The following is a 24,502-nucleotide window of genomic DNA, read 5'->3' as shown; positions in this document are numbered from 1 at the left end:
AACGCCTTACTGAAATCCATATAGATGACATCAACAGCTCGCCCATCGTCAACCGTTTTTGTCACCTCCTCAAAAAATTCTACCAGACTCGTAAGGCAAGACCTCCCCTGAACAAAGCCATGTTGCGTATCCCTAATCAGATCACAACGCTCCAAATGCTTATACATCCTATCCTTAAGAATTTTTTCCAATAATTTTCCTACCACCAATGTCAAACTCACTGGTCTATAATTACCAGGGTTATCCCTACTACCCTTTTTAAACAGTGGTACCACATTAGCTACCCTCCAGTCCTCTGGGACCTCACCTGTGTCCAAAGAGGAGACAAAGATTTGCGTCAGAGGCCCAGCAATTTCATCTTTCACCTCCCTAAGCAGCCTGGGATAAATACCATCGGGCCCCGGAGCTTTATCCGTTTCTATGCTACCTAAAAACCCTAGCACTTCCTCCCTCGTAATGGATATTTCCTTCCACTGATCTACAGCTCCCTCCAAGACATTACACGACACCAAACCCCTCTCCTTTGTGAATACCGACGCAAAGTATTCATTCAGGATCTCTCCCATTCCCTCAGACTCGATGCATAGCTCCCCTCCTTTGTCCCTAAGAGGGCCAATTTTCCCTCTAACCACTCTCTTACTCCTAATAGAAGAGTAAATTGCCTTTGGATTTTCCTTAATCCTATCAGTCAAAGCCATTTCATGCCCTCTTTTCGCCCTTCTAACTCCCCTTTTAAGCTCCCTCCTACTTTCTCTATATTCCTCCAGCGCACTCTCCGTTCCCAGTTGTTTTGACCTAACATATGCCTCCCTCTTCTTCCTGAAGAAGTCTTCGATACCCCCTGTAATCCACGGCTCTCTAATCCTGCCTTTCCCATCCTTCCTCTTTGCCGGCACATGCCTTTCCTGCAACATTATCAGTCTGCCCTTGAAAGCCTCCCACTTACCAACCGTGGACTTGCCAGCTAACAACCCCTCCCAATCAGTGTCCTTCAGCTCCCTCCTAATCCGGCTATAGCTCGCCTTCCCCCAGTTCAGCACCCTCCCCTTCAGACGGCACTCATCCCTTTCCATTTTTATCCTAAAGTAGACAGACTTGTGGCTAACAGTGACCACATGTTCATATACCTCAACCACCTGCCCCGGCTCATTACCCAACACTAAATCCAGTATAGCCCCCTCCCTAGTCGGGCTAGTTACGTACTGCTCCAAGGACCCTTCCAACACACATTTTACAAACTCCTCCCCATCCGTACCCCCAGTTCTAGGCACCTTCCATTCCACTCCAGAAAGATTAAAGTCACCCACTACAACCACCTTATTCTTTCTGCACCTATCTAAAATGCCTCTGCAAATACCTTCCTCCACTGACCTCGGGCTGTTGGGTGGCCTATAGTATACCCCTAGCATCGTAATCACTCCCTTTTTATTCCTCAACTCCACCCACAGCGACTCAATCCCTAACTCCTCCATATTATCCTCCCTCTGCACTGCTGTGCTCCTTTACTAACAGCGCCACCCCACCATCTCTCTTCAACCCTCCTTTGTCACACCTAAAACACTTATACCCAGGAACATTCAGCTGCCAGTCCTGCCCTTCCTTTAACCACGTCTCCGTCACTGCCACCACATCTAACTTCCTCACAAACATCAAGGCCCTTACTCACCAGATAACACCAAACAGAAAGTGGGTAACTCAAGAGATTAGATTTGATGCATGATTTGTGCCAAGGGCCATGCCTTGAAGGACCCTCAAATATTAAGCTCATAATCAGTGATTTCCTAACATAAAACATTTTTACCAAGTCTAGCGCTTTCCCAGCAGTGTTCACAGTTAAAGCAGCAATGTTGAGGACACAAGCCTTAAGAAATGGCTAACTCAAGTAAACATTACTGGTCTTGCCATCTCAAATGATTGTTAGTTCCATCATATCAATCATAGACAAGGTCCTCCTCATTGATTACTTCCTTCCATCACTCATCAACCACATCCCGGTTCAACAGAAGAAAAAGCTCTCTCAATTCACTTGCAACTACACTTTAAAAATCTACACCATCAAACCTTCGGCTCTCCATTCACCAAAACATTTTTTCAGTTATTCATTTGCTCAATTGCACGAACATAGAACATTACAGCACAAACAGGCCCTTCAGCCCACGAGTTGCGCCGATCACATCAACACCTACCAATCTATAGACCTATCCATAACCCCCAATCCCATTAAATCCCATATACTCATCCAGAAGTCTTTTAAAAGACCCCAGCGAGTTCGCCTCCACCACCACTGACGGCAGCCGATTCCATTCACTCACCACCCTCTGAGTGAAAAACTTACCCCTAACATCACTTCTGTACTTGCCTCCCCACACCTTAAATCTGTGTCCTCTCGTAGCGACCATTTCAACCCGGGGAAATAGCCTCTGAGAATCCACCCTATCTATTCCTCTCAACATCTTATAAACTTCCATCAGGTCGCCTCTCAACCTTTGTCTCTCCAGGGAAAACAGTCCCAGCTCCCTCAACCTAACTTCATAAGGCATGCCTCCCAGTCCAGGCAACATCCTTGTAAATCCCCTCTGTACCCTTTCAATAGCTTCTACGTCCTTCCTATAGTGAGGCAACCAGAACTGCGCACAGTACTCCAAATGAGGCCTGACAAGGGTCTTATAAAGTTGCAACATTACCTCCTGATTCCTAAACTCAATCCCTCGATTAATGAAGGCCAATACACCATACGCCTTCTTGACCACATCCTCCACCTGCGAGGCCGATTTAAGAGTCCTGTGGACCCGGACCCCAAGATCCTTCTGCTCTTCAACACTACTAAGACTCCTGCCCTTGATAGTGTACTCGTTCATCCCATTGGTTCTGCCAAAATGGACGACTACACATTTATCCGCGTTGGAGTCCATCTGCCACTTCTCCGCCCAGTCCTGCATCCTATTTATGTCCTGCTGCAACTTTTGACATCCTTCCAGACCATCCACAACACCACTGACCTTTGTGTCATCAGCGAACTTACTTACCCATCCCTCCATCTAGGTCATTTATGAAAATGACAAACAGCAAGGGTCCTAGAACAGATCCCTGGGGCACTCCACTGGTGACTGACCTCCATGCCGAAAAAGACCCATCCACAACCACTCTCTGCCTTCTGCAGGCAAGCCAGTTCTGGATCCACAAGGCCAAAGGCCCTTGGATCCCATGCCCTCTCACCTTCTCAAGAAGTCTTGCATGGGGGACCTTATCAAACGCCTTGCTGAAGTCCACGTACACCACGTCCACTGCACTTCCTTCGTCAATGTGTTCAGTCACATTTTCGAAGAACTCCTCCTTTGATGAGCTAGTCTCCAATAAAACCATTATTTTCCTTCACCTGATAATTTCCCACTGGTATGGCCTTCCTCCTGGACCCTGCGGTCCAAGTGCCACAAATTTGAAAGGATCTGGCAGACAAATCCACTGTCAGGTCTGGCCTGATCACAAAGAATCATTTCATCCTGCTCTCACCAACTAAAACTGCTCATTATTCTAGGATCATCTGGGGTACAAAGAAAATTCCCAGCTGCTCTTCCCCAGTGGCAGATGGTTTTATTCAGCAGGATTCTATGGGCACAGTGTAGACATGTCCTCACAAAAAAAGGTGGCATTACCAAACCTAGAGCTTTCTACCTTCCTATTTATCCAGAAAAATACAAGCTAACATAAAACAGAAGAAAGTTTATGGCCATCACAAAACGTCTAATACTGTGAAAAGCCTAAGGGAATATGGAAAGTTCAGGGATGAAGAAAGGAAATTAGGAAAGCAGAAACAGAATAAAACAAAAAGTTAGCAGGTGCAATTAAGAAAACCCAAAAGGTGTTTTATCAATACTTGACAAGCAACAGAATAACTGTGATAAGGATAGGGCGTATCAAAAATGTACATGGCAACTTTATGCATTGATGCAGAAGCTGTTGGCAGGGTTGGCAATTCACACTTCGTCACTGTCTTCACCATGGAGAGGGATGATGCAGATATCCCAATTAAAGTGTTAAATATTAGCTAAACTAAGCATTAAGGAAGAGGCAATACTGGAGGGACTGACATTTTTGAAAACAAATAAATCATCAGGGTCAGATGGATTATATCCCAGCTGATAAAGGAAGCCAGTGAGGAAACGGCACTATCCTCACTAGATTTAAGTGAGGTGCCTGAGATCTGGAAGTCTGTGACATTGTACCATCATTTAAAAAGGATGCAAAGGGGCTTGTCAGTCTGATTTCAGTGGTGAAAAACTTGTTGCAATCAATCTTGAGACAGGTTAAACGGTCACTTAGAATGGCAGAGATTGATCAGGGATATGCAGCATGGCTTTGTTAGGGGAATATCGTGTCTTGCTAACTTAAGTATTTTGAGGAAGTAAAAACAAGAATTGACGTGGTTAGTGCAACGGATGTTGTCACTTGGATTTTAATAGGCATTTGGCAAGGTCCCACATGGCCGATGAGTCAGAAAAGTGAGATCCCATGAGATACAAGGAAAGGTGGCAAGTTGGTCCAAAATTACCTCAGCCACAGGAAACAAAACAAGTGCAATGGATGTTTTTGCAGATGGAAAACAGTTTCCAGTGGTGTTCCACAGGGCTCAATGTTGGGGTCCTTGCTGTTTTGTATATATAAATAATTTGGACAATGTGGGAGGCAAATTCAGGACATTTGCAGATGAGAAAAATTTGCAGTGTAGTTAATGATGATAAGGTTAGTTGCTGTCTCTAGAATGACATTCAGGTCGAATGGGCAGAAAGGTGGCAAATGGACTTCAATCCAGAGGTTCTGCAGTAATGTTTTTGGGGAGGATAAACAAAGCAAGGGAATACATAGTAAATGGGAGGATACTGAGGGGGGTAGAGGAAGTGAGACACCTTGATGTTATTGATCACAGGTCCCTGAAGATGGCAAGACAGTGGTGCTATCCTTTATTGGACAAGAGTGTTGAATATGAAAGTAGGTACATAAGACTGTATAAAACACTGGTTAGCCCACAGCAGGACTTGTGTTCACAATTCTGGTCACTACATTACAAGGGGAACATAATTTCTTTTGAGTGGGACAGAGGAGACTGGTAAGAATATTGCCAGGGCTTGAAAATTGTACAAAATTATGAGGGGCAAAGATAAAGACAGCAAAGATCTGTTTGCTCTAATTAGGGGGCATAGATTTATGATTAGTAGAAGGATCAGAGGGAACATCAGGAAAAACTTTTTCACCCAGACAGTAGTGGACATCTGGCATTCACTGCCTAAATTGTCAGTCGAGCAGTAATGCTCAACACGTTTAAAAAGTACCTGGGATTTTCACCTAAAGTGCTCCAGCCTGCAAGGGTACAGACCAGGTGCCAGAAAGTGGGATTGAACTGAGCAGCTAGTTTTCTCCCCCCTCTTTTCTTGGCCAGCACAGGCACAATAGGCTGAATGGCATTGCTCTATGCTGTAATTTTTCCATGGTTCTAAATTACTTTTTCATATCTCTTCCACACTCAATTGCCAACAGTGTAAGGAGCTCACGGACATCTTTGTCACTAAGATTGAGACCATCCAATTAGCTGCCTCTGCTATGTGCCCACCAATCAAGCTCACCATATCCTAATCCTGAACCTGCATCTTTCTCTAGTTTCTCTCCTATCTCCCCTCATACCTCCAAGCTTATCATGTCTATGAGATCCACCTCCTGATCCCTCAGCTGTACTTCCACTAAACTACTGATCACTCAACTTCTCTCCTCAACACGATGTTGGCCAATGTGGTTGACAATTCTCTCTCTTCAGGTGTTGTGTCTCTCTCCTTTAAACCAGCCAAACTCCTCTACATGGTCCCATCGCCACACGTCTTTAACGTATTGTCAGCTCTAAATTCCTTTCCCATCTTTCCCACAATTTTATGTTTGAATCCCTAAAAATAGATTTCTGCCCCACAGCAGTTCCAAAACTCTCAAAGTTTCAAATGACATCCAAGGTAACAGTAACAAAGGCAAATTATCCCACCTCATCATTCTTGATCTGTCTGCAGTCCTTGACACATTCCTCCAATATCTCTCCACTATCATCCAACTGGGTGGGACTGCTCTCAGCTTGCAGGTGGTCAGGAAGGCAAATGGGATGCTGGCCTTCATCGCGAGGGGGATTGAACATAAAAGTAGGGAGGTCTTGCTGCGGCTGTATAGGGCATTGGTGAGGCCGCAGCTGGAGTGCTGTCTGCAGTTTTGGGCGCCGCACTTACGCAAGGATATTTTGGCCTTGGAGGGAGTGCAGAGGAGGTTTACTAGGCTGATACCGGAGTTGAGGGGGTTGAGCTATGAGGAGAGACTGAATAAACTAGGCTTGTACTCGTTAGAGTTTAGAAGAATGAGGGGAGATCGCATTGAGACGTATAAGATGATGAATGGGATGGATAGGATAGAGGTGGAGAGACTCTTCCCGCTCAGAAAGGATAGTAGGACTAGGGGGCACAGCCTCAAGATAAGGGGGGGCGGTTTAGAACGGAGTTGAGGAGGAACTTCTTCACTCAAAGGGTGGTGAATCTCTGGAATTCTCTGCCCGTTGAAGTGGTGGAGGCTACCTCGCTAAATATTTTTAAGACGCGGGTTGATGGGTTTTTGATAAGAGAGGGGATTAAGGGTTATGGGGAGAGGGCGGGAATGTGGAACTGAGCCACGACAGATCAGCCATGATCTTATTGAATGGCGGGGCAGGCTCGAAGGGCTAGTTGGCCTACTCCTGCTCCTATTTCTTATGTTATGTTCTCTCACCTGGTTCCATTCTTATCTAGCTAATCATAGCCAGCACAACACTTGCAATACCTTCTTTTCCTTCTCTTTCACCCTCCAAGGATCCATCCTTGGTCCCTCCTACTTCACAATGCCACAGCAAAGTCATCCCAAAGTTAATTTTAATGTGCTGACACAACCCCCAGCTCTTCCTCACCACAAACCTCTTGATCCATCCACTATTTTGGATGCGTGCCCAAGTTCACTGGAAGTTTCCTCCAACTAAAATTTGGGAAGTCTAAATCTGTTATTTTTGGTCCCTGTTCCAAACTCCATGCCCAATTGAATGAATCCATTCATCTCCCTGATGCTGTCTGAATTTTTGACCATACATTCATACCACCACTAAAAACAATGCCTATTTTCACCTCCCTAATGGTACTCAACTCTGACCCTGTCTCAGCTTGTCTGCTCTGAAACCCTCATCACACATTTGTTACCTTCAGATCGGATGATTCCAACATAATGTAGGCTGGTTTCCCACATTCTACCCATCCTAAATTTGAGACAATCCAAATCACTGCTGCCCATGTCCTATCTTGCATCAAGTTCTGTTCCCCTATCACTGCTAGCCTACTTTAACTCCCATTATGTAACTTTTTTCATTTTAAAACTCGCATTCTGGTTTCCAAATTCTTCCCTGCCTTCATCCCTATCTCTGTACATTCCTCCAGCCCCACAAACATCCAAGATGTCTTTGCTCATCTGATTCTGACCCCTTGAACACTCCTGATTTTAATCAATCCATTTTGATGTCCACATATTCAGCTGCTGAGATCCTGATCTCTAAAATTCCATCCCTGAACATCCCCAATGCACGTTTCTCCTTTAAAATACTCCTTAAAACCTATCTTTTTGGCCAAAGTTTTGGTCATCTGACCTAATATCCCTTCTATATCTTGGTATCATATTTTGCTTTATTCTGCTCCAGAAAGATCACAAACAGTTAGTAATAAAAGCAGTTAAAGGAAAATGAACTTGTACATTGGGGGGGTACATTGTAGACGTTAAGGCAAAGTGCTTTGCAAACCAAAAGTGCAATTGGCAAATGCAGCAGCCAACCTGCATTCAGCAGTCACCAAACACTAATGAGGTTTTAATGGAGTTGATGACACTTGAGCAAGAATATCTCAAAAACGTTTCAGAGCTGTAATGATGAAAAAGGACATACCAAAGAAGATATGATATGGGGTGACCAATGCTAAGTCAAATTAATCGGTTTTATGGAGGTCTTAAGAAGCAGAAGGTGATGAAGGAGCATAGGTACTTAGAAATGAAGCTCCTCGGAGTGCGTGTTCAGTTTACAGGGCTCAAGACATTGACCAAGTGGTAGGACAGTGAAAGAAAACGGACAGGTCAGACAATCGGGGGAAATTTTGGTACTCAAGAAGATCACAAATAGTGTAGGATGTGGCTACTAAAAGATTTTAACACAGAAGTCAAGTTCAGAAATGATGGGCGACCTGACTTGGTGCTGAATAAGAGCAAAGTTTAAAATGAGCATAACTTTTGAGTGTGTAAAAAATTATTCAATGGTTAACAGATCTTTGAAAAGTTGAATTTTGAGACAAAGTATAAGAACATAAGAAATAGGAGGAGTAGGCCATCTAGCCCTTCGAGCCTGCCCCGCCATTCAATAAGAGCATGGCTGATCTGTCGTGGCTCAGTTCCACATTCCCGCCCTCTCCCCATAACCCTTAATCCCCTTGCCTATCAAAAACCTATCAACCCACGTCTTAAAAATTTTTAGCGAGGCAGCCTCCACCACTTCAACGGGCAGAGAATTCCAGAGATTCACCACCCTTTGAGTGAAGAAGTTCCTCCTCAACTCCGTTCTAAACCGCTCCCCTCTCGTTTATCTTGAGGCTGTGCCCTCTAGTCCTACTGTCCTTTCTGAGCGGGAAGAGCCTCTCCACCTCTATCCTATCCATCCCATCTTATATGTCTCAATGAGATCTCCCCTCATTCTTCTAAACTCTAATGAGTACAAGCCTAGTTTATTCAGCCTCTCCTCATAGCTCAACCCCCTCAACTCCGGTATCAGCCTAGTAAACCTCCTCGGCCCTCCCTCCAAGGCCAAAATATCCTTGCGTGAGTGCGGCGACCAAAACTGCGCACAGTACTCCAGCTGCGGCCTCACCAGTACCCTGTACAGCTGCAGCAGGACCTCCCTACTTTTATATTCAATCCCCCTCGCTATGAAGGCCAGCATCCCATTTGCCTTCGGGACCACCTGCTGCACCTGCAGGCTGGGTTTTTGCGACTCATGCACAAGGACCCCGAGGTCCCTCTGCACCGCCGCCTGCTGCAGTTTTTCGCCACGTAAGTAATAGTCCTTCCTACCAAAGTGGACAACCTCACATTTGCCAACATTAAATTCCATTTGCCAGTTCCCGGCCCATTCGCCCAGCCTATCTAGATCCTTCTGCAGACTCTCCACACCCTCCGCACAATTTGCCGTTCCACCAATCTTGGTGTCATCAGCAAATTTCAACACCATACACTCGGTTCCCTCCTCCAGGTCATCTATATAAATGGTAAATAGCTGAGGCCCCAGCACCAACCCCTGGGGCACTCCACTAGTCACCAACCACCAATCTGAATAGCACCCATTGACCCCCACTCTCTGCCTCCTATTTGACAGCCAATCCTCTATCCACGCTAACACCCTACCCCCAACTCCATGCCCCTTGACCTTCTGTAATAACCTCTTGTGAGGCACCTTGTCAAACGCCTTCTGAAAATCAAGAAAGACCACATCCACCGGCCCTCCTCTATCCACCGCCCTAGACACATCCTCATAGAACTCCAATAAATTCGTCAGACACGACTTCCCCTTTACGAAACCGTGCTGCGTCTGCTCTATCAAACAATTCTCTTCAAGATGCCTCGTTATTTCCTCCTTGATCACGGATTCTAATATTTTACCTACAACAGACGTTAAACTGACCAGCCTATAATTCCCTGCCTTTTGCCTGCCACCCTTCTTAAACAACAGCGTAACACTAGCCGTTTTCCAATCTTCCGGCACTTCCCTGGAATCCAGCAACGTTTGGAAAATAATCACCAAGGCATCCACTATCACCTCCGCCATTTCTTTCAGAACTCTTGGATGCATTCCATCCGGTCCTGGGGACTTGTCCGCAATCAGTCCCTCCAGTCTGTCGAGCACTGCCTCTCTAGTAACAATAATGTCATTCAGACCCTCCACTCCTACCATCTTTCCATCGCTAACACCCAATGAGAGTATGAGAGAAGGGGTTCATTCACAGATAGGCTGAGGCAGGGGTAAAGACAACAATGTTAAAGATGCAAGGAGATGAATTGTGCGATAGAGACAACATTAGGTCCAAAAGTAATCTCAGGGTCAAACAGAATGCTGAAGTTGTAAATACGTTGAGGTAGAGATTGGAAAGGGGATGGTATTTGCAGCAATAGCCAAAGATGACTTCTTTGCTCATTCCAACTGGAGGAAATTACAGTTCATCTCAAATTGATCAGACAATCAAAAGCTGAGCCAATAGTAGGGTTAAGAGAAAGGAAACTGGGTATCAGTATATTTGTAGAAAGAAACAACATCTGCAGGTAATGTTGCAAACAGAAAACATGTTTTCCGAACAAAGAACACAAAAAGTGAGAAAGGGAAGCAGCAGCAGTGGCAGTGGATTAATTATAGATGAATTCTGTAGATGCGTACAGATCTGCACACCAATATAATTCAGTAGATTTGGGTAATGGTGGTACTGGAGGAGGAAAACTGAAGGAAAGTTTTAACAACCACATTTATTTGACACCTTCAATGAAATAAAACATCTCAATGTACATCACAGGAACATTATTAAACACATGACGTTGAACCACAAAAAGATTTGAGTCAGATGATCAAAAGCTTGGTCATAGAAGTTGTTTTTTGAGTGTCTTAGAGGAGGAAAGCAAGTTAGAAAGATAGCAAGGTATGGGGAGTGTCCAGAATTTCAGGCCCCACCAATTGATGGCATGGCCAACCATGATGGAGGGATTGAAGTCAAGGATACCTGTTCAGAGCCAGATCAGAAACTCTCAGGTATAGTATGAAGTTAGCTTAAACCCCAACTTTTTTTTTGATTTTGGTATTAGCAGAGGGTGTTTTGCTCCAGATATGATTTGACTGACCCACTAGGTAGTTTTTCTTAAAGTAAAATTTACCAACACAATTAAAAGATAACAAAAATAATCAGCATAACTTTTACCAGACAAGTCACTAGGGCCTGATGGGATATACCCCAGAATACTGAAAAAGGAAAGGGAGGAAATTGCTGAGGCCTTGAGAGAAATCTTTGTATCCTCACTGGCTACAGGGGAGATCCCAGAGGATTGGAGAATAGCCAATGTTGTTCCTTTGTTTAAGAAGGGTAGCAAGAATAATCCAGGTAAGGCCGGTGAGCCTTACATCAGTGGTAGGGTAATTATTGGAGAGGATTCTTTGAGACAGGATTTATTCCCACTTGGAAATAAGTGGACGTATTAGTGTGAGGTAACATGGTTTTGTGAAGGGGAGATCGTGTCTCATGAACTTGATCAAATTTTTCCAGGAAGTGACTATGACAATTGATGAGGGTAGGGCAGTGGATGTTGTCTTCATGGACTTCAGTAAGGCCTCTGACAAGGTCCCTCATGGCAGATTGGTGCAGAAGGTGAAGTCACGTGGGATCAGAGGTGAGCAAGCAAGGTGGATACAAAACTGGCTCGTCAAAGAAGACAGAGGGTAGCAGTGGAAGGGTGCGTTTCTGAATGGAGGGCTGTGACAAGTGACGTTCCCCAGGGATCAGTGCTGGGACTGCTGCTGTTTGTAATATATATAAATGATTTGGAGGAAAATGTAACTGGATTGATTAGTAAGTTTGTGAATGACAAAGGTTGGTGGATTTGCAGATAGTGATGAGGAACATCAGAGGATACAGCAGGATATAGATCAGTTGGAGACTTTGGGGGGGGAGGGGGGGGGGGGCAGAGAGAGAGAGAGAGAGAGAGAGAGATGGCAGATGGAGTTTAATCCAGACAAATGTGAGGAAATGCATTTTGGAAGGTCCAATACAGACAGGAAATATACAGTAAATGGCAGAACCCTTTATAGGTAAAAGGATCTGGGTAGCACATCGGCCAGGGTATTGCGTTTAAAAATTGGCAAGTCGTGTTGCAACTTTATAGAACCTTAGTTAGGCTACACTTGGAATATAGTGTTCAATTCTGGTCGCCACACTACCAGAAGGACATGGAGGCTTTGGAGAGGGTACAGAAAAGATTTACCAAGATGTTGACTGGTATGGAGGGCATTAGCTATGAGGAGAGGTTGGAGAAACTTGGTTTGTTCTCACTGGAGTGACAGAGGTTGAGCTGAGACCTGATAGAAGTCTACAAGATTATAAGAGGCATGGACAGAGTGGATATCAGAAGCTTTTTCCCAGGATGGAAGAGTCAATTACTAGGGGGCATTGGTTTAAGGTGCAAAGAGGCAAGGTTTAAAGGAGATGTACGAGGCAGATTTTTTACACAGAGTGTAGTGGGTGCCTGGAACTTGTTGCCAGGGAGGTAGTGGAAGCGGATACGGTAGTGACTTTTAAGGGGCATCTTGACAAGTACATGAATAGGATGGGAATAGAGGGATATGGTCCCCAGAAGGGTAGGGGGTTTTAGTTAAGTCGGGCAGCATGGTCAGTGCAGGTTTGGAGGGCCGAAGGGCCTGTTCTTGTGCTGTAATTTTCTTTGTTCAGTTGAAAATACAAACATGATAAGGTATAATTCTTAACTGCTAATTATCTCAACAATTCCAATGTAAGCAACAGTCCCATTGACATAATTCCCTCTTCAGGCTAAGTTAGCACACAAAAACCATCTACACTCTTGTGGACGCTAGATTTCCAGTATTTTAACCCTCTGGGCAGGTACAGAAAGATACCTGCTTCCGACCCCTGATAAAGATTCCCCCTCCTCTCTCTCCCACTACAGGAGGAGACTTTTTTTCTGCTAGATCCCACTCTCCAAATCCAGAGAGAGAAAGAGAGGCACTTTTTTCTAACAATTCCAAACAGCAATTGACTTGATTTCTGTGTGCGTGCCTAGTCCGGTCCAGTCACGGGTTTCTGTCAATCAATCTATTCAAGCCTCACACAGGAAAAACTCCAGGGGAGAACACTGAAATAACAGAATTGCATTAGTCCAGATTAAAACAAACACTTTGGCAACTAAGATCAATTATGCTGCTGCAATAACAATAGGGGCTGCTGGTTATAGGCAGAGCAGCACCGGTTAACTGCTCAAACAAGCGCTGCACAAGAAATATGACAAATACATTTCTTAAAGGCACAATATTATCACAATACCCAAGAGGCAGCAGATAGAGACTGCAGATATATGTTGTGCCTCTGGAGGAGGTTACAGAGATAGGGAGAAAGGGGGGAGGCCATATTGAGAATTTAAAATCAAAATGCTGTTTAACTAGGAGCGAATATAAGGATGATAAGCAAACAAGGCTTGAAAAGGAGCTAAGAAGAAAAGAGAATTTTAGATGCCTTCAAGTGTACAGAGGTTAGTACATGGGAGACCAGCCAGGGGTACATTGGAATAGTCAAAATCTACAGTAACAAATGCATGACTGAGGATTTTAGCAGCAGATGGCGTGAGTAGAGCCAAAATCAAACAACATTAGAGGTGGAAATAGGCAGTCACAGAAATTTGCAAGATAGCACAACTGAAGTTGGAAGATTAGCTCAGGATCAATTGCAATACCAAGTTGCAAAGTGTTGCCCTGGAGAGGGATAGAGTCAGTAGCTAGAAAATGGGAGTTTAGAGCAGGAATTGAAAAAGTATATTTTGGCTTGCTGATACTTAACTGGAAGAAATTTTTCCTCCAGTATTCGATGATAGATAAGCAGTGTGGTAGTTTAGCAAGAGTGCAGGAGTCACAAGAGAGTAAAGAACAGCTGAGCGTTGTCAGCTTTAATGTGAAAGCTGACACTGTGCTTTCAAATGTCGTCACTAAGGGGCAGCATACAGATTACAAATGGGGATATTTGAGTGAGGGAGGGGGAGGGGCTGCATGAACAGATCCTTATGGGACAGCCAGAACTGACAGTGCGTGAGCAGGCAGGTGGAAATTCCACTACAAGTGATTCTCTGGCTATAATTAGACTGATAAGAATGGAACACAACTGGATGACAGAGGAGAGGCACTAGTGGGAAATGGTTTGGTCAACTATGTCAAAGATCAATACCAGGTCAGGAAGGACAAAGTCTACCTTTGTCACACATTTATAGGATGTCATTTTTGACTTTGACAGCTATTTCAGTACTATGGCAGGGCAGAAACCCAACTGGAGGGAATCAAACAATGGAATACTGAATAAAATGACAACACATTCTAGTGCTTTGGAGAGAAAAGGGATGTTGAAGATGCAATGATTGTTTGCAAGGATGGTGGGTTCAAGGATTAGTTTGTTGAGGAAAGAGGGATTGCAGGAGATTTAAAGGAGAGAGGGACAACCAAAACCTGAAGTGAGAAAGCTGTTAAAAACATCAGTTAACATTGATACCAGGAGGGAAAGATGGACGGTCAGCTGTTTAGTGGGAATGAAATCGAGAGTGCAGGTGGTGGGTCTCATAGGCAAGATGAGCTCAGAACATGTGCCAAAAGTATTCTGCTTCATAAGCAATATGTCTCCAAAAACTCTATTAATTTGAAGTTGAACATGTTTTATGGAAAAATGTAAATTCTCTTTTTGTTCCAATATTTTGTAATACAATATATACATATCAATTCAATATAGCTCTGTGTTTCTCCAATCTCACTTCCAACCCTGTTTGCTGCTCATGGTAAAACAAATCAGCAAAATTGAGTGCATCAAAGCGTAAACAATGCTGCAAAATCTGTAATGAAATCCTATATTGTCACATGACTAAGGTATCAAAGCAGCAGTACAGACTTCACTGCTCAAGTAACCAAGGAATCAGCTTGTATATCCACGAAACCAGTTCAGTGTCTTTGCCTCATGAATCATTATCTATTTATATAGGTTTCAGGACCTTTTACATAGCAATCTTCCTTCATACTTATATCTTCTAAAATATTGCACCTTGTCAGTAATTATTAGCATTTATACTTGTTTTGGTGTTTTACCAAGTTCGTCTTCTGCATTTCAGTTCCCCAGGATTCTAAAGACATCCTTTAATAGGGGTATTATGATGTAGGATAACATATGCATCTCAAGAAGCTTTCAAGTGACAGGAAGAGACAAGATCGCAACATAAAATAATCTTTGTGTATTTTCATTTCTATTTTAGATTTCCCATGTCACAAGAGTTTATCATTGCAGAATTTGTTTGAAAATCAAGTTCAGTTTCTTTGCAAATGGAGTTTATACAAGATCTTGCAGATAACTGAAATATTAGGGACAAATTGTTCTGAAAATAGTCAGATTGAAGCACTTGATTCACAAAAAATGTAATTAATTCCAACAATCTACATAATACTTAAACAAAATACTATGGATAATGGTAAAAGAACAATGCATAGCAGGTAAAGCAGCATTCCTGGAGAAAGAAGTTAACTTGAAATATTAACTTGCTCTCTGCACAGAACTGCTGCAAGTGCTTCCAAACTTTTGTTTTAATAAAACATTGTAGAACGTGCTTTGATAGTATGTTCTAAAATACACAATAATAACTGAAAACACCAGTATCATGACAAAGGTCATTTGAGAAGACTGCTAGAATCAAGAAAGTAAGGGATCCAGACAATGATCAATTTAAGGTCTGGAATAGTTTCAGGAGGTGGAGCTAAAAGAGGATGAAAAATGATGTTTTGCAGAATCCAAAATGCAATGTAAATTTCTACCAATGGAATTTGAAGCTCTTATTTAAAGTAGAAACTTTATTCTATCTGCCAATTTCTCTTACCAAATATACTAACAAATGTAGGTCACAACTTCAAGAACCTGTGATATTCACTGGTGGGGATGGAGGATTTTTTTTATTTGCTCATTCTAGGGGTGTGGACATTGCTGGTTAGACCAGCATATCTTGCACACTCCTAATTATCTTCAAGGAGGCGATGGTGCACCAATCTCATTAACTGCTGCAGTCCATGTAGCGTAGGTAGACCTACAGTGCTATTAGGAATGAGTTCCAGAATTTTGACTGATCACGCATATGGTTCCAAGTCAGGATGGTATGTGACTTGGAAAAAAATTTGCAGGTGGTGTTCTCATGCATCTGCTGTCCTTGTCCTTCTAGATCACAGATATTGCAAGTTTGGAAGGTGCTGTCAAAGGTGCCTTGTTGAATTGTTGCAGTGCATCTTGTAGATGGTACACACTTGCTGCCATTGTGCATCAGTGGAGGAGGGGCTAAATGTTTTAACCCGGTGGATGGGGTGCCAATTAAGCAGGTTGCTTTTTTACGCTTTGAGTGTTCCTGGAACTGCACTCAACCTGGTAAGAGGATAGCAATCAATTACATCCTGACTTGTGCCTAGTAGATGGTGGATAAGCTTGGGTAGTCAGGTAAGTTACTGTCCCCAGAATTCCCAGCCACTGACCTGTTTGGTAGTCAGTGTTTACTTGGCTGGTTCAGTTCATTTTCTGGTCCAAGGTAACCCCCAGGGATATTGGTAGGGTAACACATGCTGGTGCAATTTTAAAAAGCAGGCTGAAATATTGACTTAATCAAAACGTTTCCAAAAGTGGTGAACTGATGTGGTATGTAACCGACAGTCGAATAGAAATACTTCCATTCTAGAAATGCAGTAAATCACATTGCATGCAGATCAGTGGGTATTGGAATAAATTAGTTTTTTCTCCTGAAAAAGGCAAACGAAGTCTACAAAGATTTGACAGGATGGCCAATGGGTTAAAAACCCACCAGCAAAATATTAAATGTTAATCTGAAAAACTATGCATTTTTCATTAGTGAAATTTCTTTGTCTTAATGTTAACCATTTGTTACATTTGTTGCAACATTTTAAAAAAAAATTACTGACTTTTCCCTCAATACCACGCAATACACGTTATCCACAAGAAACAATTTGTCTTTATAATACATTCTTAATAAAGTTTCAAAGTATTTCTCAGACATACAGGGAAAACAAAGAATGTTGAATCAATAGAGAGATTGAGTGACCAAAAGTTTGAATAAAATGTCAGGTTTTACTAAGTGGCTTAAGAGTAGAGGGAGGTGGGAAGATATGGCTTAGGGGGACAGTAATACAAGATAGATCAATGTCAGAAATACAAGATATGAAATGGGAATTAGAGTTCTGGAAGAGGTTATAGGTTGAAAGATGCAAGACCACAAAAACATTTAAACATAATTTTCTCCTCTAAAACACACAGGGAAAGAAGCCACATGTAACACTTTACTATATAATGGATAAAAACAGCTGCCTTCATGTATAGCAGAAGTCAAACCTAGAGTCAATCTCATCTGAAGGGTTCATAATGTATTAATTGCATGAATAGTGTGTTCGTAATTGACTCATTGGGAAGCCTCAATTCACCCTATAATGAGGAAATGAAGTCTAGGAGTACTCTTTCCTCTCGACTGCTCGAGCAGCATCAGTTACATGGAATATTCCACTGCAAATGGACAAATTTAATTCCAAAACAGTCTGAGGACTAATTATTGCTGGCTGCAAAATGGTACCTCCCTATTTAGTTTGCTTTCAGGCCAGTTAGAAATTTTGCTTCCCATTGTTAGCTCCAGAACATACAGGGTCATTTCCCGTAATTCTCCAGAGTTGCTCAACAGGCAGGAATACCCTACTCATGGATATTGTCAGGAATTCTCTTTCAAGACACAGCCTCTACAATCAATATTTTGAATGACGAGACAACGTTTCCTCATTCATGCATCTGAATCATGAACATCAGCATTTCAAATTAATTCCTCAGATTCAACCATTGTCACAAGAGCAAAACACTGGATACTAGCAAACCGAAATAACAGAAAATGCTGTAAATACTCAGTGGAGCGGTTCTGGCAGCATTTGTTGAAAGAGAAAAACTGAGATATGGACCTCAATGTTTCACTCTTCACAAATGCTGCCAGACCTACGTCCAGTGTTTTCTGTTTGTCATTAAACATGTAACAGAAAAAAAAACTTAATATACCATTATTCTGCACTCTCCTAAATAAGCAGTAGTTTTTCAAAGATGCATTAGAGGTTTAGCTGCAGATAACTGCAGACATCCCTTAGAAATAATATGAAAATTTTGGCAGAGTAAATGAGTCCTAAATGCAAATAAAACAATGTACATCAATATAAAATACCAAGCAGAACATAATATTAATAAGAAGGCTTATTGAACACAATCTAAGTTATTTCACTTTTGACAATGTTTTAAAATTAACATTTGATACGAAAATGGAAATTTTTTCTGCAAACACAAAATGTGCGCACGCGAGACAGTGTTTTTGTATGAAGGAGAGTTTGCGCAAATGCTTTTTTTAAAGGTGTGAATATGTCTGCAATGAGAATCCAGCTCCCTGCAGCATCCCAAACTTAAATACATTTGAGGCCAAAAAAAATGAGCATCACTCCCTTTATTAAAAGTCATACAGACTTTTATAAATTTGTTTTTGCATGTTTGTACCTGTTGCGCCATACCAATGATGCTTTTTGAGGTTTAACTCTTCAACATAATAAGAATGTTCCTTTGGGGTTCCATTAGTACTCTTGGTAGGTCAAGACTTCCATGGCTGGACAAGTTTGGGAAACTCTAGTGTAAATAAGTGCTTATAAAAAGTATATAAAGATTGGCTCCAGTTTTGTCCTTCATCAACCAGCTTTCTGGATTGGAACATAATAAGCTGTGTTAGATTTTCATGTTGTCCTCTTCCCTCCCTGTCAGTCAGACAGGCAACCTTTCATTTGTCCCTATTGGTGACCTTTTCCCTCAACCCAAGTCCACCCCAAGCTTAACACAATTCCTCTGCCATGGGCTTCAATTTCCTTTAGATAAGCCCAAACACTCCATCTGTCTGGGTCTCAGTATTCTCCAAAAGGCACCAATCACAGCCTCCTTGTTTTGTCAATGCAATAAGTCACAATAAAAATGTGGCTCATACCAGTCTTATCTTCAAACCGTTGCAGAAGCAATGAGAAACTTGAGTGTAACTTGAATGGGATGTCATGAATGTACCTCGTTCTACTCCAAAAAGCCAGTTGAAGGAAATAACTACGTCAATCTTCACAACAATTCCCCCTCACTGCCCCCCAAACATCCTGTTTTGCAAGGTCTCAAACATACTGGCTGACACCATTTATTCTCTTTCCAGCAACACCATCACATTGATGTAGCTGCAGAATACAAGCAGACAGTTGGGCACTGGATGGACAAAGATCAGGTGCACAAGGCTGAAGCACCACCAGAAATTGTGAAGCAACTCAGGTAACCCTTGACCACATCAAATGCTATTGAGACTGATTCTCCTCTGCACAACCAAGCACTATTACAGGGTAATCTTAAAAACAAAACATTTTTTTTCCTCCATCCGTCATCAGGCTCCCTAAATTTGTTCTGCATGCCCACGCAACATTGCCCCCATCAGCCCAATTCACTTATCCCCCTGCCCAATGAGGGCTAATCTTGCCAATCATCTCCCTGTTCTGCTGACCACACCCACTACTACTCAACCTCACTCTGCTGACTGTCACTCTCCATTTGTTTTCTTCTAGAATGTCCAACAAAAATTTCCACCAGCTGACCCAATACTATCACCCTTCTCACCAAATCACAGCTTAATCTCTTCCTCTACTCATCAGGCATCCTTTTCTCCTCAAACGCCTCTCCTTTCTTGATCCTCCCACCTTCCTTCACCATCTTTCCCAACCTCCCCAGATTTTTCTCACATACACAACTTCTGTCTCTCAGCTTCTAGGTGCCACCCTCATCTGAGATTTTAAATTTCATCTAAATTCGCATTGCCCTCTGATTTCACTGCTCTCCAGTTTTCTCAAAATCTCTCTTCATATATGCTCTCGTACCCAAATCCATGGTAACCATCGTGACATTGCCTACTGACATTTGCTCTCTACTCTCACTGATGGGGTCATCTCTGGTCTCCTCCCAGTATCTCTCATGACCAACATTGCCCCATCTCCTCTAACCCTACTTCCACCCCGAAATAAAACTCTTCAAGTCATTCAACTGCATTTTCAACCTTCCAACTCTAAACTTCCAAAGGCTGTGACCAGTGAACACTGAGGGCATGGATTGTCAAATAAATGCCCGTAATAATCTGATTACTCATGGGGATCTATTGCATTGATTGAAATTGAAGTGTACTGTATTCATCTTTCAGCTTAATTTGACTACATTAGGTTGTATTAGTGGTGCCCTTCAAAGGAGAACTTGTAGAGGTGACTATCAAATGACACTGCGACAACTCTCTTCGACCATTTAGAATTGGTCCTACTTATTCTCTTCCACCCTGATCATGCCCCATCCCCAATGTACTCTGACTTGAGTGCATCTGCATAAAACTGGTTTCGAAATCCATCACTTGACCGGCTGGACTACATCCAAAACTTTCCTGCTTGTACTCCATATTTTACGTCAAACCTCATTCGCCAATCACTCTTTTTCTTCTGCCCTATATGAGATACTTGCACTTAAAAAGCACCTTTTATGTAGAACTATGTCCCCCAGCTTTTCACATCAAATAGTCAGACTGAAATGGATGTCAAGACAGAGGAAGAGATGATGTTAGGAGTGGGGATCAGAAGTGTTACCAAGGACATGCATTTTAAGGGGCAAAGTACCTTACAACTAAATCATATTACAAGAGCCTCTCAAACATTCCATTCTCTACATCACTCACAAATCATCGAAGAGGCAAGAGTGATGGTTGGGCAGATCAAAAGCTGCAGTGGCACTGTAATAAATGTATTAGGGTACTGATCAGAAACCCTAAGGTATATTATCAGGTTAGACTAGACTCCAACTATTTGCTATTTCAGCATTATTGTGAGGATAAAGTGTTTCACTGCAGGCACAATTCTACTGACAAACTGGGTAACTTTTATCAAAACAAACTTCATTTAAGACAAATTAACTATAACAAATTAATTAGCTTAACTTTTAACAACTGAAAAACTTACACATGATAAATTTTAACTGCTAACCTATCTCTATTAGCTTTAATTCACAAAATATTCCTCAGATTTAAAACCGCTCTTCAAAATCAGTTAGCAACACACAGGCTTACATCCCAAAGCCTTTTGAACATCACTGCAGAGAGAGGGGCAGAGGGGGTAGAGGGAGCGTGCCCAAACATCAGGTGCACAGTACTTACTCCTGCGACTCGGCCAACGTTATCTACCTGATATGCTGCAGGGAAGGATGTCCCACGGCGTGATACATTGACAAGACAATGCAGGTGCTACAACTATGGATGAATGGACACTGCTCAACAATCACCAGGCATGAATATTCCCTTCCTGTCAGGGAACACTTCAGCAGTCGAGGGCCTCTGATCTTTGGGGAAGCGGTCTCCAAGGTGGCCTTCAAGGCATCCAACGCAGAATTGCCGAGCAGAAACTGATAGCCAAGTTCCATAAACGAGGAAAGCCTCAACCAGGATCTTGGGTTCATGCTTTTTCTTAAACTTTATTCCAATCCAATCAAATCAAATCCAATTCTGAGTCCCAACAAGTTAGGACATTCCCAATCCAAGCTGACAAGACAGGGCTCTCACCTCCTGTCTTGGGCTTGATCTACATGATCCAAGCTGATTGGAGTAGGTGTAGCTCCTCCTCCAAGGCTTGATCTCATTTGCATCTTAGCCAAAAGGCCGAGATGCCGCTCAAAAAAATTGCTTCAAATAAAGCTAAAATGTAACCCAATGACTTCAACCAAGTACAGCATGTCGATACTACACTTGATCTTAGCCAAAAGGCCGAGAAGGATCTTGGGTTCATTTCTTTTTGTTTCAAAAATATACTTGATTCATAAAAATCTCAATTAAACTATTGCAAATCTACATGTCTAAAAGTTGCAAACAGTGCAGAATAAAAACCTTTTTACAGTTGTATACAAATTACAGTCACTACATTTCAAAACTTAAAACTACATACATGCCTCAAATTTTACTGTGTCCCGTTATTTCTCAGATTGGCACACAGCTACGCAGGTGAGGATATTCCACAGTTCCCGGGCCCTCGGTCTGCCTCCGTTAAAAGGCCTTATAGGATGGCCTTTCCCCATTGTGTCTTTGCAGCAGCTGCCCCAAGCTTCAGCGCATCCCTCAGCACATAGTCCTAGACCTTGGAATGTGCCAATCTGCAACACTCAGTCAAGGACAGTTCTTTCAATTGGAAAATCAGTAAGTTTCGGGCGGACCAAAGTGCGTCCTTCACCGAGCTGATGACCCTCCAGCAGCAGTTGACATTTGTCTCAGTGTACGTCCCCGAAAACAGACCAAAGAGCACAGAGTCCTGTGTCACCGAGCTGCTCAGGACGAACCTCGACAAATACCACTGCATCTCACTCCAGACCTTCTTTGCAAAAGCACATTTCACAAGGTGTGCGACTGTCTCATCAGCCCCGCAGCCGCTTCGAGGGCAGCGTGCGGTGACGTTGAGACCTTGAACGTGCATAAAGGATCTGACGGGGAGTGCCCTTCTCACCACCAGCCAAGCCAGATCTTGATGCCTGTTTGAGAGTTCTGGTGATGAGGCATTCTGCCAGATGACACTGACAGTCTGCTCAGGGAACCATCCAACAGGATCTGCCATCTCCTTTTCTCTCAGGGCCCCAAGGACGTTATGCGCTGACCACTGCTTAATAGCCATGTGGTCAAAGGTGTGTTTGCGGAAAAATTCCTCCACGAAGGACAGGTGCTGCGGTACGGTCCAACTACTTGGAGCATTCCGCAGCAGTGTGGCCAGACTTATCCTCCGCAACACTTGGGACAGTAGTGGCACTTGCTGTTAGTGTACCTAGGCTCTACGCACAGCTTGATGCAGCCACACACAAAGGTACCCATCAGGATGAGGGCAGCATTGGGAACGTTTTTACCTCCGTTCTCTGGAGATTTGCGCATCGCCTCCCTCCAGACGTGATCCACCTTTGATCTCCAGATAAACTTGAAGATGGCCTGCGTCAGTGCTGCAGCGCAGGATTTGGGGATAGGCCACACCTACACCACGTACAATAACATGGACAGCATCTCGTGTTGGATCACCAGGTTTTTTTCCTGTCATGGAGAGGAAGCATTGCTCCCACAAGCCCAGTTTCTGCCTGGCTTTCGCAATGTGCTCGTCCCAGTTTTTGGCGCATGCCCCTGCCACTCCAAACCATATCCCCAGCACTTTCAGGTAATCTGCCCTGAAAGTGAAGGGGACAAAGGATTTGTCAGCCCAGTTCCCAAAGAACATAGATTCACTCATACCCTGGTTGACTTTGGCTCCCGAGGCCAGCTCAAACTGCTCGCAGACCTGGAGGAGCCTGTGAACGGACGAGGGGTGCGAGCAGAAGACAGCCACGTCATCCATGTACAGGGAGGCTTTGACCTGTGTGTCTCCGCTGCCTGGGATTGTCACCTCTTTGATGCCTGGGTCGCTTCTGAGGGCCTCGGCAAAGGGTTCAATGCAACAGACAAAAAGGACAGAGGAGAGAGGGCAGCCCTGCCTGACTCCAGACCTGATTTGAAAACTATCTGATTCCCACCCATTGGCTGAAACTGCACTACTGATGTCTGTGTAGAGCAGTCAGATCCAATTGCGGATTCCCTCCCCAAAGCCCATTTTGGAGAGCACATCGATCATGTAGCTGTGAGATATTCTGTCAAACGCCTTCTCCTGGTCTAGGCTGAGGCATGTATCCACCTGCCTGTCCTGCACGTCGGCGATCATATCCCTGAGTAGCGTGAGGCTATCAGAGATCTTCCTGCTAGATACAGCACAGGTTTGATCAGGATGGATCACTGACCCCAGAGCAGATTTGACCCAGTTGGCGATGACCTTGGCCAGAATTTTATAATCCATGTTACACTATCTGCAACCCCCATGACTTGCCTGGGCTTGCAAAATCTCACTAACTGTGCTGGCTTGAGACAATTCGCACCTCTTTAACTTGCGCTTAACCCCCACCGCACTCGCGTTGCCCATAACTGTGAAGACTTGATTAAGACTCACATTCCAGCCTTTATCTTGTAGAGGCGTTTGTGTCTATACATGGCCTGTTTGTGAAACAAATTCTGAACTCACCTGAAGGAGCAGTGCTCCGAAAGCTCATGCTACCAAATAAACCTATTAGACTTTAACCTGGTGTTGCGAGACAACTTACTATTTTTTGTGCAGAGGAAACCACTGAAGTCATTTGATACATCCCAGTTAAATTAACAATACAATCATTAATTGGGAGTTTTTCTTCAATCTTATTCCAACAGTATTTTTCAATTTGGGACGGCCAAGTAGATAACATATCAAAAAAATAAACAGAAGTTCATTTTCAGACTGCAGATTTCATTCAAATGCCCTGTCCGTAACATATTGTTAATATGTAGACTACATCATCGCTTGGTTAAATACATTTGTGCCTTTGAGAGAGCCTGGCCTCACAAACAGACCATCTAGAGTCAGAAATAAACAGCATGGAAATAGCCCCTTTGGCTGAACTCGTCTATGCCAACCAGGTTTCCTAAACTGAATTAGCCCCATTTG

General features: G+C 43.2%; 1 protein-coding gene and 1 non-coding gene across 2 annotated transcripts in view; both read right to left on the bottom strand.

The window, feature by feature from the left end:
- The window catches only part of lrba (LPS-responsive vesicle trafficking, beach and anchor containing), an 888,619-nt gene that overhangs the window by 842,446 nt on the left and 21,671 nt on the right, over positions 1-24,502 (bottom strand). The gene's annotated exons all lie outside the window — the stretch shown is intronic.
- On the bottom strand, positions 21,556-21,746 carry LOC145351534 (U2 spliceosomal RNA). Its single transcript, XR_013888421.1, has one exon. It is a non-coding gene; the product is annotated as a U2 spliceosomal RNA (small nuclear RNA).

The sequence above is a fragment of the Carcharhinus amblyrhynchos genome, chromosome 1 (assembly GCF_965287045.1).
Source record: "Carcharhinus amblyrhynchos chromosome 1, sCarAmb.v2.hapA, whole genome shotgun sequence".
Lineage (NCBI taxonomy): Eukaryota > Metazoa > Chordata > Chondrichthyes > Carcharhiniformes > Carcharhinidae > Carcharhinus > Carcharhinus amblyrhynchos.
This window is presented reverse-complemented; position numbering and strand designations above follow the sequence as displayed.